Below are 19,267 nucleotides of genomic sequence, written 5' to 3' on the forward strand. Positions count from 1 at the left end.
AGGGTTGAGAACCACTGACTTAGACCAACTTATTGTGACAGATTTCTGAGTTCTATTTCACCTGCGTCTTTAATATTCAAATGACTGAATTATAAAATAGGAAGCTGCTGCTAACAACACCCTTGCATTAGGATGGAGCTGTGCTTACCACCCCACTCACCACAATCAGTGTGCATGTAGTAGGATGTGGGTGAAATATTGCATGTGAGAGAGGGGGTGTGTGTCTGCATGCTAGTGTGTGAGTTGTGTATCAGGGTGTATGTGTATGTATAAGAATCTGTATAACAGAGTGTGTCTGTGAGTGTGTGAGTTGTGTTCCTGTGTTTGACTTTGGTTTGTTTGAGAGAGCTATATATGTATGAGTTGTGTGTGAGTTGGGCGCTTTGCCTGTGTGAGTTGTGTTTGAGGTGTGTGTGTTGTCCAGATGGAAGCTGGGGCAATGCAGGAGACAAGCACAGCTTTGCATCCCTGAAGGAGCATGATGGACAACCATCTAGACATCCCTCCAACCTGTCTCTCCTGTGATGAACAGCACATTATTTCCCAGTCAGCTGACCACAGAAAAGAAAAGGGAAAAAAAAAAAAAAAAAGAATACAGCTTGTGGCAATGACATGGAACAAAGCTAAATAGGTCATATGCAGACAGAACTCTGACCTTGACCTCATTAGCACCCATGCAGAGGCCACCCAAGAGAGCAGAGGTGGATGCCACATGGTCAACATAATATTGCTTCTGCAACCAGCAATTCTCCAGCCCAAATAACACCCTTTTTCCAGCCTAAATTCATCAAGGTAGGAAGGACACTGGGTATCATGGCTCTGGGCACTGGAGAATATAAAGATAAAACTCACTCATCCATGCCATCCATGGTGATGGTGCTACAGTTTTGGTGGATTATTTCATTACGCAAAGTCCCATCATTTGGAGTACAGAGTAAATGGATGCTATTTAATAGTTATTCTCCCCTCTCATTTATTAAAAATAACATTTTTATTTTCATATTTGTATTCATAAATCATCCCAAGATACTGAAGAAAAAATACTAGCAAACTCATTACCCAAACCAGAACTTTTCTTTTAAAAATTTGCTTAGAACATGACCTGAACGTAAGACAAATGCCCAATTACAAATCTGAAAGAAATTCACTCATCTAAATCAAAAAAATAAAAATTAAACCAAATTGTTGAAGACATACATATTAAACCAAATTGTGTCCTTCAGACCCCAGATTATCAAACCTTTAAAATAATTTTTTTTTAATTTATGTGTACGTGTCTTCAGAACACCAGAAAGGGGTGTCAAGTAATTGCAAACCACCTGTTGTGGGAGCAGAGGACTGATCTCAACTTTGGGTTCTCTGCAAAAGCAAGACTCTTTCTAAACTACTGAGCCATCTCTCCAGCCCCAAACATATGTAAAAGCATGTTTGCTGCTGATGAGGGCACAGCAGTCTGTGTGTTTTGAATGTGTGGGAGGGCTGTGTGCAAATAGATAACTCCTTTTTCAACAGTGATTAGGAGCCCAACAGGATGATACCTGCCTTAAATCACAACCAATGGGAGGCCGAGCCAAGAGGTTTGACAAGTCAACCTGGATCACACAGCTAGATTCCACCTCAGGAAAACAAAACAAAACAACAAAATGATTAGAGGATAAGTAGTAAGAGCTCTGAAACCCTAAGGACCAATAATTTCATTTCTTGGGACCCATCCTAATGACATAAGCAGAGGTGCATATACATAAATTTAATGCTCTTTATACAGTTTTATTCACGATAACACATTGAAATGTTTGTTTGATGGGACATTAAGTTCATTGGAGGTTTTCACAAACATTGTATTTTCAGGCATTTGAGGCACAGATAAATGTCACATCTGACATGGGTATGGAGAACTGAACTTGGAACTTCTGCAAAAGCAGTAAGTATTCTTAACCACTGAGCCATACCTTGAGCCCAATATACTATTTTATCATTAATCAGCACTCATGAGCAGTTATCACACTCATAGAAGTATATTAAATTGTGACTTAAATTTTATTAATGTAAGGGGTTAGTTTAATATGAGCAATACTGTAGTTCCTCAGGCAGTTCCCTGCCCCCAATGTTGATTTTAAAAATCTGGTAAGTGAATAGTTGTTTGTCTCTTTCTAGTGATTTTCAGTTTGTATTCCAGTTTAAAAAAAACAAACAAACAAAGGATGGCTTAGGTGGGGCTGCTTAGGTAGGTATCTTTGAAAATATATTTCATATCAGGAAGACTCAATGGCCATAAAAAGAAAGTTGGAGAAGAATAACGGGACTGGAAAATGATGTGAGATAATGGTATAATGCACATGTCCTAACTGCCAAAGGCCCCTTACCTGCTTCCTAAAGCCTCAAGTCACATGCTCTGATGATGGAATCCAACACAAGGTCACAACTTGCATTCTAACAGTTCCTTAGACAATGTTCCTCTCAAAAAAAATACCCCCAAACTCCTCAGCTGTATCCACTGACATTCCACACTTAAGATGTAATTGGTCCCTTAAACTGTTGGCAGTTCAGTATAAATATTTCCTCAACTGACAACGTTTAGGTCTAATGTTATGATTAATATATAACAAAGTGCTTTCTTTAAACAAGGAGTAAATAGCCAAGACAGAAAACAAGCCAGAATGGGATATGTTGTTATTATGTGCCTTTGTAAGGCTTTCTCTGCAGCTTTCTCCCCCAGTGGAAAAATTGTGTGTTTTATCATGAACAATGGGGCTGTCATTTCCCCCTCTAATCTTAATTATTAAATAAATAACTGCACAGTTCCATTTTAAGTCCTGAGACAAGAAGTTCTCATGGACTTGTTTCCAGGTTGTTCAACTTGTGGAAGCCATGAAGAGCATATGCAATCTGTGAAGTAATAGTTTTGGTAAGACAAACATCATTGAGCTGACTTCTCTTAAGGTGACAAGGGAAAAAAAAAAAAACAACAGATGGAAAAGTGGGATAAAATAAAAAATAGTCTTGGCACACTGTTACTGGTGATGAGTGGGACTGCTGTTAAGAAAGTGGTTTTCAAAAGAAAGGGAAACATAGTGTCAAATACCATGCACTTCAGTTTTTAAGTAAGGATTGCCTCTTCTAACTCCCCATTTCCTTTTTCTTCACTAGCACACACACACACACACACACACACACACACACACACACACACACACACACCCCACCCCTCTAACTTCTGTGTCACACAATTAGTTCTTTAGTTACTTCACTTCATTTTTATGAGACTCTAAGTACCTCATTGACATTTCTGAAAGATTACAAGTCATTAAGTAAAGAAAAAAATTAAAAACCGAGTAATATTATTCTTTTTAACACTCTGTTTGGGGAAAAATGTAAAATCAGCAATAGCTTGAAATTTTCTAATTTTATCCCATTACCATATGCCAACTGTCCCAGGACAAGCTTCTATTAAACTTGTAATGTGTTACTTCTGTTTTTTTTTTAATTAAAAAATACTTTTAGAATAAAAAGGTAACAATATATTAAAAATGTGCAAGCTCAAATTATTTCATGTAATTTTTTACTTACTAATTATAAAAGTCATGGAGTTATTTCACAAGTGAACATTAAGAAATTTGGTGATTTGGCCAAAGAAATGAAAGGTTTCTGGTGACCTGGCTGTAACAACAGGGGCCAGTTGCAGACTTCCCACCTCCTCCAGCAGATGCCTGCTTCCAGTCTTTTTCCTTGAGTTCTTTAACACTGTCTTAGTGCCTGCTCATAACAGTGTGACCTCGCAGAAGAGCCCAGCTTCATCAATTATGCTATAAAGGCATAACTAACCACAGCCAAAGACTTGTGAGAAAGTAGTCTGACAATAAATCTTCCTACATCTAAATTACATCCTCTAAAAGTCCTCAGGAAATACAGTTATAGAAAATAAAAGTAATACATGCATTTTAAATAAGATCCTCCAAATGCAAATTAATATAAATGGGGAAAGGCTCTGCTTTTAAAGGATGTAGTTTCTGGCTTTAAGAAACTATTATCTCTCAGCATTCAACAAGCCAGCCAGGCTCTGGAAGCCAAGGCTCCACTAGTTAGATAACCCTTCCCACCCAAGAGGTGAAAACTAACATCTGCTACAACCCAAAGAAACTGCAGCAAGGGTTTAGCCACAGCACACCCCCCCGGGGGGAGGGGGTTCAGAGATAAAGTCTTGGCTTATCATGCAAAACCCACAACAGAACAATCGATTTAGCCCAACACTATGTTCTGAACTCTCCAGATTAATTACCGTCAAGTCTCGCCAAGCTCATTAACACAGAAACTGGCCTCCAACCATGCTCCCTATTTGCTGTTCTTCCAAAGGAGACTAACTCTCCCAGCAAGGATAGGGGACCTGCAGGAGCCACTAACTTCTATGCTTCAGCTTAGGTGCTGACAGTAAAGATGATATTTATTTATCTTTAAATTGCATCTCACAGAGCAGATTTCTAGAATCTTCTCAGATTTTCTTTTTTTTTAAACTGAAAAACAAAATAATAACCCATTATCCACTTTCCTTTCCCATCTCCAAAGGCCAGTTAACTTTTCATAGTGAGGAAACAATACCCAGCTGGCCTCTGGAAGTCAGGACCTCTCAGATGAGTTATCAGATAACTCTGATGAGTCTGTCAAGCCCTCCAGAGCCTGCGGCTGTTCAGGCATGGCCTGTGTTCCAAGAGTATGGAAAAACAAACTTCCCTACCCTATCTTCTTCCACTATCCTATCTCCCTAAATCCCTTGGGCCTCCAGGGCACTCACCTCCCAGTCTCAGCAGCAGAGGGTCTGTAGTAGGAAGGCCTCACAGATTAAAGGCCTCTCTAGTCAACAAATATTTGCTTGCTCACTGCAATAGGAGTGAAAGTTTCCCCCATTGTGGTCTGCCCAGAGTAACAGGGAGAGACCTTCAGGAAGTTTGTTCAAGGGATGATAAAGATGAGACCAATTATTAAGATAAGTAGAAATTCACAGAACACTATGGAAAACCAAAGGAAAAAAATTCAAACGCCCAATTTCACAGAAAAAGTCCAAAACTCCCAACGTCCTTTCTGTAGGTGTTCCTGTTAAGTTAGATGGTCTCGTCCACCTGACAAGGATTGGTTCCTGGAATTACTTGGGCCATGATTACACCTCTGAATATAGTTTACTTTTTCTTTCCCATCGTCCATGCAAAGCGTTTCTGAGTGCCAGAATCCCACCTCTCACCTCCCCCTCACGGCTCCTCCCATCTTCTAAAGCTCACTCCCAATCCCTAGATACCTTTTCTTTGCAAGTCTAAAAAGGCAAAAATCCAAAGAAAGAAAACACGAATCTGTGGGAGAAACAGATTAGACTATTCCGGACAGGAAAAGCCTGGGAGTTGTGTGGTCCAGCCAGAGCCAGCCACGCTGACTTGGGCAGAAAGACCACAGCGGAGCACGGATGAGACCCGGCTGGGGAACGGCCAGGCTGAGCTGGCCCAAGTTCCCCGGATAGATATTTTCCTCCCCAAAAGGGACCCGAGGCGCTCAGCCTTTTCAGGGTTGTAGCTGCTCGGAGACTGGGGTCCCGGGTCACCAGGTCTGGGGGTAGCGCGAGGAGGCTGTGGCTGATCTGGGCATGGGGACGCGGGCGGATCCGTCCCGTTGAGCCGCTTAGCGGACTGCCAGCCACTCCCCGGCGGGTGGCGGGGCCGGGCGGGGACCCGAGCGGGCGCGGCCACTCCCGACGTCCCACCACCGGTCCCGCCGGCCAGGGAGTCATGGGAACCGGGACTGTCAGTCCTGGGATGGAGGGTCTGCCAGGTCGCGGCACGGGACGAGGAAGAGGCCCGCGCGAGACCCACGCCCTCGGGAGCCAACGCCAGCCGGGCCTCCTCCCGGCACCGGGCACCTGAACGGGGAGACCGCAGCCGTTGGGACGTGGGGCCAGGCTGCCACCCGCGGCGCGGGCGTCCCCTCACGCCGAGGCAGGGACTCAACAATGTCCAGGCTAGAGAAGTTGGGGGCACGCGCTGGGGGGCTGAGGCGGGGCCCGCGGGACGCTGTGGGAGCGAGCCAAACGGACAGCTGCCAGAACTTACCCAGCGGTTCCCTCATACTGTCCCGCGCCGCAGCCGCAGCCGCTGCCGCTTCGGCCGGCCGGGGACCAGCACGAGCCACCCCGCCTGCTACTACCCGGCAGCGGAGCATGCTCCGAGCGCCGCCGCACGCCCCGCCCGCCGCCCCGCTAGCTCCGCCCACCGCCCAGCATCGCTCCGCCCACCGTCCTCCGATAGAACTGGCTTCTGGAAAGAGAAGGCTGCACCTACCCAGGCTTGTGCTTGAGTTTCAGAGACCACGTCAGAGAACAGCACAGCCTTTCCCCCCTTTTCCTGTCATTTGTGTTTGGACCATGTCAACCCTGAGCAAATGTCCACACACACTGCTACACAAGAACACAGGTACACATATTCAGTCACACATTGATGTACAAAGGCATTCACATTCAGTCACACACAGATACCACAAACACATATGAATGTTCAAAGACACATTAAGCACAAACTTGAGTATAATACACACACACACACACACACACACACACGATGGCACAAAAGGCAGAAAGCAGTGATAGGAAAGCGGGCTAATCTTTTAAGGACTAGGTGGGAGAGGTGAGGACGGCAAAGATAAGGATAGTGTAGGGAAGGATTTGCCACATGCTGGACATAGGAGATGCTTGGCGGGAGAGGTCAGACCCCACTAAATACTTCACGACACCAGCCTGGCCCCTTGTTTCTCTTTTGCAACAACTGCTGTCCAGACGTGCTGAAGTTCAGACTTTGCAACATAAAATGGTAAACTTTGCGGAGGAGTTGGAGAGAACATTAGCTAACCCAGACCCACTAAGGCAAAGGCCCAGTTGTATTGTCGCTTCTTTTTATAAAGCTATCATGCAGGGATGGGTTTCTTCAATGGCCTATGACACTGCCAATGTGTTGAACTAATAAGTTTTTGTGGTGGGACACTGTACTAGTAAGGGTTCTCTAAAGGAATCTAATAAACCTCTAAAATAATCTAAATAGTTCCGTGTGTGTGTGTGTGTGTGTGTGTGTGTGTGTGCGCGCGCGCGTGTGTATGCTGTGGTCAAGTAGTCCAACAATGGCTGTCTCCTGACAAAAGGTCAAGGTTCTGGGAGTTGTTCAGCCCACAAGGCTGGACGTCTCAGCTGTCCCAGTGTGATGCTGGACTCCCAGGGAGGACCTCCAGAGCTTCAGATTTCTCATCTACATTGGAATCCTGAAGAAGTGGGTTCTAATACCAGCGAAGAAGTAGATCAAGAACAGGATAGATGAACTGTTCCATAAGAGTGAGGGCACACAGGTAAAAAAGCAAAACCTTCCTTCTTATGTTTCCTTTTATTCGACCTGCCACCAGAAGGAGGGTCCAGAAAGATGTAGGGTGGTCTTCTGACCTCAAATGATCCAACCAAGAAAAATCCTTCCCAGGTGTGCCCAGTTGCTCAAGTTTTAGTTAGTTCCACGTGTAGTCAAGTTGACAGCCAAGATTAGCCATTGAAGACACATGTAAGTACCTCTTTTCTAAGCACAAAATCACATAGACTCTATATCTATAGACTGTGTGTCTATGTCCATTTACGCTTACCCACATATATCCAAACATCCCTGCAAGACCATTTATCAGCTATTGAACTGAGATTAAGATGTGTCTTTCCAGAACACAATGCCATGTTGCTGAGATTCTGGCTCAACCTTACCAGCATTTCATAATGGAGCTAAGATGCCGGTACAGCTGCAGTAGAAAGCAACACTGAGATACTAAGAAACTGGACCAAATAAGAAGAAATAGTAACATTTTAGGAAAGTGAGCAAGACAGAATTAATTAGGAAAAGGAGTGATACTGAAATCCTCCCATTCAAAAGAAAGCAACTTCACAATGTAAAGGAATTTTTTTGTCTTTCCTAGACTCTCTTGGGCCCCTCTCTAAGTGCTGGGATTCCTCTTTGTTTAGGATTGGTGTTACTCAAGCCCTGCTCCAGTGGATTCCAGCAATAAAAGGCCACATTTCACACAGGAAACAGAAGACAAACTATGGGTGGGAGTTGGAGCTAGGGGGAGAGGGTCAGGAACAGAGGTGGGGAGATTTTGAAGATCTGAGAATAGGAAAGTAAGGTGTAAATGAGCCGTGGGTGGGGTGATTATCTAGACTATAGGTGTAAGAAGACAGGTGAAGGTGAAAGGTAGTGGGAAAGTCCATTTGGCCAATTTCAGCACTGGTCACCAGTGGGCAGATGAGTTGTGAAAACAGACATACATCAATAAATATCTAAAGTCTGTACCCCCAACCCTCAGGGGGCTGAGGCAGGAGAATGACTAGTTCATGTCAGCCTGACTACATAACAAGACCCTGTCACAAAGATAAATAAACACACAAATACACAATAAGTAAAATGTAAACAGTCTGTGAAAATATTTATGAAAGTGAGTATATATGCATGCAGTCTATATATGCATACACATGTGTTTGTTATTATGGTTTTATATTAGAGAACATTTCTTCATAAGTCAAATCTTAACAATTCAGAAAACACCTGTATATATTTTATTTTGCTTGTAGAGGAATACCATGCCTTCCTCTAACCTCCAGGCTCACAGTCTTCACCCACTTTCTAGAAATCTTCAGTTCCATTTCTCTCATCTGCTTGATGCTGAAGGATTAAAATGTGGCAGGGAGAAATTCCCATTGTTTATATATTGTAAAATATAGACTATGGTGGAAAGCAACTTTCATCACAATAGTGTTATAAACATGGGCTGGAGAGGACATGACATGCTGGGACCCAGCCCGGATGCTCGGTGTCCCCACCTTCCTCTAAATCCTGGACAAGAGATTTCACAGACTCAGGAAGGAACTTAGATTACTGAGTCATAGGGCAGATGTTCAATGACCAGAGAAAGAATACTTAAGAGTCTGCTTAAGGAAATTTAGGAAAAATAAAAGACAAAACCTTGGTTTCTTTAACTTGATGCCTTTCAAGAACCTAGAGCAACCCTCCCATGCCCATCCTTCAGGGCTCTTCTCTGATGGCCAAAAAGTGTCCTTTGGATAATTTAGATATTCCCTGATTTTTTTTCCACTTTAGTCTGGAAAACACTACCCCAAATTGTCTTATTTGTTTAAAGATTGATGTTCTCGGTAAAAGCTTGATTCCTGTTGTTGACTTGTTGTGAAAAAGCAAACAATGGTGATTATGTAGAGAAAAGAAGGGGCGTTGTGTCAACAGTACCATGAAACTTGATTAGATATTGATATGTGTTGCATTAATTCAGAGGCTGTATGATCCTCATTATTTTCCCCTATAAACTAGACATCAGTTTTCCTGAAGCGTTTTCTAGTACAGAAGCCACTGAAAGGGCTTGACTGGTACATTCCTGACAACTTACCAAGAACATCATAAGAATTCCCATTGTGTGTGTGTGAGTTTCTGGAATCTGTACTCCAAATATCCAGACCATTCCTAAACACAGCAAACTTTAAGAACCAAGGACCAGACTAAGCTCAAAAAATTGAAAATACCTAGAGCCCCTAGATTGGCTCTACAAAATGTGTTGGAAATAACCTGTGCTGAGAGAATGATTGGCATTTAACATACCCTGGGAACAAAGTAGTCATTGGTATCACCAGAGCAAACAGGGTCCTGTAGCTCTGTCTTCCATGATGGTGTAGATGTAACAATGAAACATACTTCACAGACTTGGAGAATAAGAAAAGGTAAACACTTTTCAATTATACTTAGAGAAATTGAATCTGCATGGTTACTGCAAAAAGGGAAAAGCCATTTTAAATCATTGGCTATCTGGGTGTCAGATTTTTCCCAAATAGGGCTATTCATTAATAATGAAAAACAGCTACTCTCCATCTCCCAGAGTCTGTCAACACTCACCATGCAGAGTTGCTGTTCACTAGTGGTGGGTGGGACATTCCAAGCACCCCTGGCCTGCACTCTGTCATTCCTTGCCAAATTCTTAAGGAAAACTCTCGAGTGGAGGTCTCTCCTGGGAATGGTAGTGTCTGGCTGGTGTCTCACTAGGACAGAGAGATGCCAGCATAGCTGGTGTGCCCAGCAGTAGAGGAGCATCTCGAGCTCCCTCTTTCCTTTCTAACACCAGCCAATCAAATCAATCAAAATTAGTTCAGTACTTTTTAAGCCCACATGACTTTATTTTTTAAATGGAAAATATGTGGGAGTCTGCAAGATGACTCAGTAGATGAGGGCTCCTGCTGTCAATCCTGATAGCCTGGGTTTGATCCCAGAACTTACATGGTGGAAGGAATGGACTGACTTCATCAAGTTGCCCTGTTTGTACACTGTGACATACACACACACACACACACACAGAGGCACACACAGGCACACCACACACACACACACACACACACGCGCACACACACATGCACACACACATGCACACACACACTCATGCACACACATGCACACACATGCACACACACTCATGCACACACGCACACCACACACACACACTCGCATGTGCGCGCACACACACACATGCACACCACACACACATGCACACACATGCACACACACACGCACACACACGCACACACATGCACACACACACACAGGTAAAGACATATAAACAAAAATTAAAATAGAAAGTGTGTGCTGGCAGTGCAGAGGTGAAATGCCTACTTGGTATTCTTGTGGCCCTGGGTTTCCTCCCCCAGTATTGCAAACAAACAAACAAGTTGTTTACCACATGTTAATTATAGAAAGAATGTATCTAGGTTGAGAATGTTGTTCTGTTCAGAGTGCTTATCCTGGATTCAGTCTCAAGCCCTGCAATAAAACTTGATGTGAGGAAGCTTACTTATAATCCCAGGATGTGGAAACTGGAAGATCAGACGTTCAAGTTTCTCTTGGGCCTAGCTTTTGATACATATTGAATTTGAGGCCCCATGTCAAAAATAAAATAAAACAAAAGCTCCTCTTAATGAGAATATGTGACAGATTTTGTTAAACCAGTGACATAAAGCAAGACAAAATGACCTTAAGGTGGAAAGAGGCAGTGAGGATTACTTTTTCTTTAGTCTTTCTCATCAGCCAGACTCTGCCCTTCCATATTTATTAGAGCAGAATGTTCATGGGGGTGTAATTATTCTATTTAAGTGTTGGGAAGGAAATAACCTTGTAGAAGAAACCTCTGTCTTCCTCTCAAAAACTTCTATGGCATTTAATTGAAGTTGTGTGCTAACCAGCTTCCCGCCACTGTGATGAAACTACCTGAGACAATCAACTACACACAGGAAAGTTTTACTTTGCCTCCTGGTTTTAACTCGTCATCTGTTGGCTCTGTTGCTTTTTAAGCCTTGCTAAGGAAGAATATCCTGAAGAGTCGTGTACCATGAAGCATGGCTAGTAGAGGGGCAAATCGCCCACAAAGGCCTGCTCTCAATGACTGTGGTGGTTTGAAAGAAAATGGTCCCCATCTGGAATGGCACTATTAGGAGGTGTGACCTTGTGGAGGAAGTGTGGCCTTGTTAGAGGAAGGTGTCACTGTGAGGGTGGGCTTTAAGGCCCCAAGCTGTGCTCAGTGTGGTACAGAGTTGCTTCTGCTGCTTGAGGATCAAGATGTAGAACTCTCAGCTTCCTCTCCAGCATCATGTCTGCCCCAGCCATGCTGCCATGAAGAAAATGGATGGAAACTCTGAAGCTATAAGCTAACCCCAATTAAATGTTTTCCTTTGTCAATTTGGCACAAACTTAGACATATCTGAGAAGAGGAACCTCAAGTGAGAAAAGTACCTCTGTGAGATTGCCTACAGGTAAGACTGTAGAGCATTTTCTTGATTAATGACCGAGGTATAAGGGCCCAGCCCATTGCAGGTGGTGCCATCCCTGGGCAGGTGGGTCCTTGGAGGTTTAAGAAAGCAGGCTGAGCAAGCCAGCAAGCAGCATTCCTCCATGATCGGTACTTAGTTCCTACCTCCAGGTTCCTGCTGTGAGTTCCTGCTCTGGCTTCTCTTGGTGATGGTCTATACATAAACCAAAATAAGGCCCTTCTACCCAAGTTGCTTTGGGTTGTTATTTTTTCCCCCACAGTGATAGATAACAAACTAGAACACTGAGGTTGAAGTTGGAAGTTGTTCTAGATGACTCTTTCATCTTATTTGTTGAAACAGGGGGTCTCTCAATCAAACCTTGAGTTTGCCATATAGCTAGTTTTACTAGCCAGCTTTCTCTGGGAAGTCCCTGTCTTGGCTGTCAGAATTGCTGGTGAGCTACCATACCTACTGGGCAATTCTGTGACTTTCTAGGGAGCCACACTCCAGTCCTCAGGCTTTCCTTGCAACCATTTTAACTTAGCCCTGGTTTTCTCAATTGTCATAAATACCCGGCTCAGCTGTTAGAATTTGGGTTCCTTGCTGGAAGGAAAGTTCTATAAATCCTCCATGCTTTGTATCTATATGTTTGGCATCTATTAGTCACAGACCAAACCAAAAGCACAAAGTTACTTACATCTGCCTTTGATTGATCAGAACCCAAACTCTGAGCCATGTCTTCTTCTGGCCTGCACACACTGCCTGACCAAGGATTTCCCTGCAGTGAATCAAGCTAGGTCAGGTGCCAGACAGCTGGGCAACTAAGACCCAAATCTGTCTGAAATGATGCTAGCTAACTATCAGGGAGGCATCCCCTGCCTTGCCAGGCCTTTTAGAAGGAAGCCCCAAATAAAGGTTGATGATAAGACCACCCCCTAGAACTCTCTACCTTCTGACTGATCCAGTGTTTTCCCCATGGCCCTGCATGACTCACTGGGCCTACTACCAGAATCTTTGCTTTCTGTGACATTAACCTCTTGGTATCAACTTCAGTCAGCTTCATAAAATACAACCTGGGACCAGAAGTATAAGAGTACATGCCTGCTGTGTGAGGCCCTGGATTCAGTCCCCAATATAAAACCAGGGGGAAACAACAAAATAAGCAGGTAAATAAAAAACAATAACAAAATTTCTTAAGTTACTACCTAGGTGCCAACAAGATCACCCAAGCACAACTTCCAAATAGCCAGCCAGCACTTTCAGAAAATGTTTAGATTTTCAGTTTTTTGTCAACTCATTTTAGATCTTTGGTGGTGGTGACAGGAGCCTGATGAGGAGCTGGAGAGATGGCTCAGTGGTTAAGCACGTGTACTGCTCTTCCAGAGGACCCAGGTTCAATTCCCAGTACCCAGATCAAAGGCTCACAAGCTCCTGTAACTGCAGCTGCCAGTGTATCTGCACCCCTCGACTCTGTGAGTACCTGCACTCATGTGCACGCACACACACAGACATAAAAATTTAACTTAAAGTAAAAATGAATTTAAAAATAAATCTTATTGTGGGATGGACTGTGTTCTGCTTCAAGCCAGCTAATTGCCCTCTCCTTAGCCCCTTGTGATCCTGGTGTTCTGAATATCAAGCAGCCTCCATGGCAGTTGTGTGTTCTATCGAATATAACAGTGACAAATCACATTCTCTAAAAGAAAATACTGCATGAATAAGAGGTGATTAGCAGTTTGTAGAAAGGTAGTTGATACCTGTGGGATATGACTGAGCAAGGGCGATAAATCGAATGAAAAGGGACTCTCACCATTGAGCTAAAAGCAGCAATCCTTTCTAGCTGAGACAGACAGTACCTCTGAGCGCCTGCTAGCTACAGTAATGTTTCTATTACTATGCTCCCCTTCCTCCTTCTGACCACTGGCTGCATTCTTCCCAATCAGCAACTGATAAGCTCCTACTGGATGCCTGCTCTCTGCACTCAGTCTCCAGCTGGACATAGATACCTGTAGCAACTTCCTGAAATGATGCTTTGAAAGTGATTCCCAGCTCAGCAAGAGCTGCCAGCTCTTCTTGCTTTACCCCGACTGATGTGTGCCTTCATTCTTCCGCCTGTGTAGTTTTAGAGCCTTCCCTACAGGTTTTGATGCTTGGAATGTGAACTAGAACTTTTGCTGAAACCACCAAATACCTAGAGGTTACCATAACTAACAGTCACAGATGTAGTGTTGATCCAATGCCACCTCTCTTCCCCTCACTAGGCACCAGACCGTGAAGCCATCATAGGGCTGTGACCTCGGACCATCACACAGCCAAATAAATACCTTTTCTGTGGGTAGCCCTGCTTCATTTACAGTCAGTAAGCTCATCTAAATTTGAGTTATCCCGAGTTTTATGTTTGAAAGATTTATTTACTATTTAAAAAATTATGGTATATATGTGTTGGAGGTACAAGTGGCCCTGGATTAGAAGAGAGTGTCAGATGCTCTGGAGCTGGAGTCACATGCAGTTGTGAGTCCGATGTGGATGCTGGGAGCAAAATGAAATCCTCTGCAGAAGCAATATGTGCTCTTAACTGCTGAGCTATGGCCAGCCTCTGGGTCTTGTATTTTAAAGGATTACTTAAAGGATAGAGAATTTCCTATTTACTAATTCTTGTTGCTACCATATAACCTTAGGCTCCCTTCCCAGCAACAATTATAATGGTAACAAAATAATAAAGAAAAATATAGATTTATCTTCCTTTCCTAAAAATGTATAAATTACACTTGTTTTAGTGTGGGTGTGGGTATAGATGTATGAACCATGGCACACATAGTAGGCGAGAGGACAACCTGAATGAGTCAGTTCTTTCCTTCTACCGTGTGGGTCCCATGGATCTAATTCAAGTTTTCAAGGCTGGGGAGCAAGTGCTTTGCCTGCTGAGCCATTTTCCTGACCTAAGACAAGTACATTTCTTACATGTAATTCTAGAAACTAACATAAGCACAATAAAAGGAATCACACAAATACTAATTTTACTGCTTTGTGAAAACAAAGTCTTCTCTCTTTCATAAAGGCAGATGACCTGCCACTGGTATTAAAAGTGCTTACGTTATATCTTTAACTTCTCAGTTAATGACCGATGCTCCTAAATAAGGCTTATCTATCTAACCTTCCTACTTTGCGGTGATGTGTTCCATCTTGTGTTCCTGCTACCACAGACATTTTTAGAGTAAGATTTGATACAAGCATGTGTGTCCTAGCACTCTCCCTAGCATAAGGCCCCCCTCACAGTTCAGCCTAAGCATCCCTTTGCAAGTTAAGCCCTCGAGACTCCAAAGGTCTTGAGAAGGGCTCATGAGGCCCCACCCCTAACTGAGGTGGCATTGGCAGGTGGTGGCTGCTGGGAAAGGAGAAGTCATTTTTCTTGAGTGGTGCAGCCACTGTAACTTGTCCATGAAGTAGTAAATAACCCACATCCATGCTCATGTCAGTAGCCATCATTAAGTTCAGTAGATTATTGGGGGTGGGGACAAGAAAGCAGAGTGACTTATTAGTGAGAAGGGGTTTAGAGAGAGTGGGAGATATATAAGAGGTGTCAATAGGGGTAAATATGATCGAGTTATATAAGTATGTGAAAATGTCAACAGATAAATAACGTTTAAAAGAAAATAAAAGAGACTAGAAGTGCCATAGTTAAACTCTACTAAATCGTGGATCAGTAAATGTAGGGACTATTTGAAAAAAGTAACAGTGGTGATTAGCGAGGTGCCTAAAGTCTCACAAATCTATGCTTTAAAGCAAGTTCTAGGATTCTGATGCACACATTGGTACACAGCTTGTGACCAATCCCACTAACAGCTTGCCATCGGCAGGTGCTCTTAAGTCCTTAAGCCCTGAGTGTTCCGGCAAAGTGTTTTTCATTTTCTCTGCTGTCAGGTGCCTCTCGGGATGGCCCCTGGAGGAGAAGCATGAAGCACTCAGGTTCTGGGGTCAAACATTTTGCTCTGGATTACAATGCTGACACTGTTTGTCTTTAGACAAACCAATATAGATGTTTGAGCCTCAATTTCTCTATCTAACAAACCACAGACATTGCACAGAGGCACCTAGTACAGATCCAGTGTGTCCTAAGTGTGGCCATCTTTGTGCAGCACCCTCTCAGAGGTTTAGGACAAAGAATTAGAGCGGTTGAAGCACCTGGCATGTCACACAGCACAATGCTGGAGAAAGTGGACCATCAGTCTTTAGAGACTAACAGACACCTTGAAGCACCATTCTCTCATCTATGGGGGATTGTGGGGAAAAAAACTTTCTATCTTCCGGAGCCCAGGTCTGTGAGGAAGTGAACCCAAGACTTCATCTATGCTTCATAACATTCCACCCCAAAGCTACATCCCCAGACCTTCTGTATCTTTTATTTTGAGACAGGATCACACTAACTTGTCTAGATTGGCCTACACTCACACTCTAACCCAAGCTGTCTTTGAGCTCACAGTAGCTTCATCCCTCTCCCTCCCTCCATCCTCCCCTCCCTCCCTTCCTCTGCCCCTCCCTCCATCCTCCCCTCCTCCCTCCCTCCCTCCCTCTTCCCCTCCCTCCCTCCTCCCTCTCTCCTTCTTCCCCTCCCTCCCTCCTTCTTTCCCTCCTTCCTTCCCTTCCCCTGCCACCTGTGGAAGACAGGTTCTCACAACATAGCCCAGATAAGACATGAACTGTTAATAGCTGGCCTCTGCCTCCCTCATACTGAGATTACAAGCATGCCTTCCTTTCTTCACTGACAGAACACAGTGAGTGAATTTTTCAGGACAAAACAAAGACTCTTCTAAAACCCTGAAGGAGCATAGAGAGTCATCCTGAATGACCCAATATTTAGAACCACCTTCATTCTGACACCTAGCCCAGACGGCACAGTTCCCCAAATAACATTTTAATAAAAGGACCCCCATTTAATGTGAGATGTGGAATCTCAAGGCTTAACTTGAGCATAAGACTGTGTGTGTGTGTGTGTGTGTGTGTGTGTGCATATATGTGCCACCGTGTATGAAAAGGGTCATAAAATTAGCTTGCAGTATTTAGAAGAGTAAATGTGTTGCAAATATTGGAGAATGTTGTGGTCATAGCTGGGGATGTAGCTCAGTGGCAGAGTGCTTGCCTGGCATGCCCCAGGCCATGGCTTTAATCCGTTGTATGGAGGAAGGGATGCACTATGAGCAAAGACACATGGTCCTGAAAGGAGGGTGTTCTTGAGGCATGCAAGACTATCATCAGTTTACTTTCTTTTGAATACTGGCTTATACCACTGGTGGTGACAGAGGTGCTCACTGCTTTCTGCTCATTCCTAGCTGAATGGCAGAGTTCCAAGCAGGTCGTGTTAGAAGCAGTGTAACCATGTTCTAAATGCATCGAACATCCCCTCTGCTTCAAGTTCAAGTATTCACTATGTAACATAAACAAAATTCTTTGGCCTGTCTGAACATTCAGAAGAGCCAACCTGGCTATGCATGCATGCCTGGGTCCCATTGGTTTTCAGGCTGTGCACATGGGTTGAACAGGCTGCTCACATCAGTGACTCTAGAAGGCAGGGTGCCAATGTGCACGTACCTGAATCTTCCCCAACACAGGACAATGATTTTGGGAAAGGCAATGCAATCTGCAGCTGAGCCTAACTCCAGCTGCCAGTGACGGCCAGGGAAGGAAAAAGCCAGGGAGGCATTATTATAGACCTTTTACTTTAGCCACAGCAGTCTTGCAGGTGACTTTCCTCATGGAAAAGCAATACTGCCTTTTCATTCCCCACACCAGACTAGTGTTTACAGCACCCATTGTTACATTACATTCTGTTTGCACAAACTGGAAGTCTATACGGACTGCTAGGAAACATCATCATCTTATGAGGAAAAGGCTTTGGAATGCAGAATGGGAAGGGTTAGGGGGTGTCTTGACTTCTGAAGTGAATATCCCTTGGCCATGACTGCCAGGAAGAAAACCTTCTGTGTGAACTCCTAATAGGCTCCATTACCAAGTACCTCCAACTAATAGATTTTTATCCATCATTGTACTCTGAGCCCACCCTGGGAGTCTACATTCATTCTGGACAAAAATCCCCATATGAAGTAAAACCAGCATCTCACGAGAAACACAAATACCAGATACAAGTGGAAGCCACCCTGTGTGGATCATGCTGTCACGTTAGAGGGCAGCTCAGAGAAGGGCCTGGCAGTGTTGGAAATGAGAGCGTCTGGTTTTGTTTGGCGAGGATCTGTGGGTGAGAAAGAAATCCTTCAGAAGGAACAAACAGGGCGCACAGGTACTGCCACACTGTGTGCCTACAGCTGTGGCTGCAGCCTTCTCGTTATAATGTAACACTTCCCTCCAAATGCTGTCACTTGTTTTTAATCTCCTGGACTAGGATGACAAATGGAGTTAGCCTGATGCTTCCTGGGGCATGCGTGTTTTCACTTCTAATTTACAACTACGGTTCAACGGGGACTTTTTGAACATTTGGTACACGCTAGAATTTGGATCTCAAAGGCCAGGCCCACGAACTGAAGAGTGGGTCGGTAGACGCTCGAGGAGGTGGGGCCTCCCTAAAGAGTACAGAGGGGCCCCTGCCCTGTCTCTATCCTTCCTTTTTAGCCTTGGCTTATTATGTAAATGTTCTGTTCTGCTACCCTTTTCCACCAAGATGTGCCATCTCACCATAGACCCCCAAAACAAGAGGAAAAAAGAAAAGATGGACCAAAAAGCCTTTCAACCCATGAGCCAGATATGGTGGTACACTCCTTTAATCCCAGCACTGGGAGATAGAAGGATATCTGTGAGTTTGAGCCAGCCTGGTCTATGTCTTGAGACAAAACAAACAAACAAACAATAAATAAATAAATAAAACTATGAACCAAAGCAAACCTTTTTACAAGTGAATTGTCTCAGATGTATCATTATAATAACAGAAAGCTGGCTAACATGACACTCACATGAAATCAGTTATTTCCTACTAGAGTGTGAAGAGCAGAAGTTTACTCCTCAGTTTGTTTACAGCACCCAAGTAAAGCCTGCTGGTTGCAGAAGCTGAGTTTCATCTTGTCAGCCTCCAAAGCTGTAGGCCACCAACCACCTCTGCATGTTCAGTGAGGAATGCACACCTGACTGGGCTGTTGGGTTACCCCATCCCAGTTTTACCATGACATCACAAAGGGCTCGCTATGTGCAGCTAGGACAAGGGCCCACGTGTAGTACTGGGTAGCTTGCCATTGCTAATCATTAGAGTCTAAATTAGGCTGGTGAGATGGGATTGACTGACAGCCTGTTATCCTCTACTTCACAGGAATCAGAGCTGGCTTGTGAGCAAAGCCATCATGCCTGTCAAGGACAGAAGAAAACAAAGGGCTGCAGAGGCAGAGGAGGATCAGTGGTGAAGGCTGACTGCTCAGGCATGTT

At 44.0% G+C, this 19,267-nt stretch overlaps 1 protein-coding gene across 1 annotated transcript in view; it reads right to left on the reverse strand.

Annotated features, from left to right (window-relative positions):
- Jcad (junctional cadherin 5 associated) overlaps positions 1-6,186 on the reverse strand; it is a 39,508-nt gene extending 33,322 nt beyond the window's left edge. Inside the window, exon 1 of the mRNA XM_051205753.1 lies at positions 6,087-6,186. The gene's annotated coding sequence lies outside the window, so the exon portion shown is untranslated. The remainder of the gene's footprint in view (positions 1-6,086) is intronic.
- Between the last annotated feature and the right edge of the window lie 13,081 nt (positions 6,187-19,267).

The sequence above is a fragment of the Phodopus roborovskii genome, unplaced genomic scaffold, assembly GCF_943737965.1.
Source record: "Phodopus roborovskii unplaced genomic scaffold, PHOROB, whole genome shotgun sequence".
Classification (NCBI taxonomy): domain Eukaryota; kingdom Metazoa; phylum Chordata; class Mammalia; order Rodentia; family Cricetidae; genus Phodopus; species Phodopus roborovskii.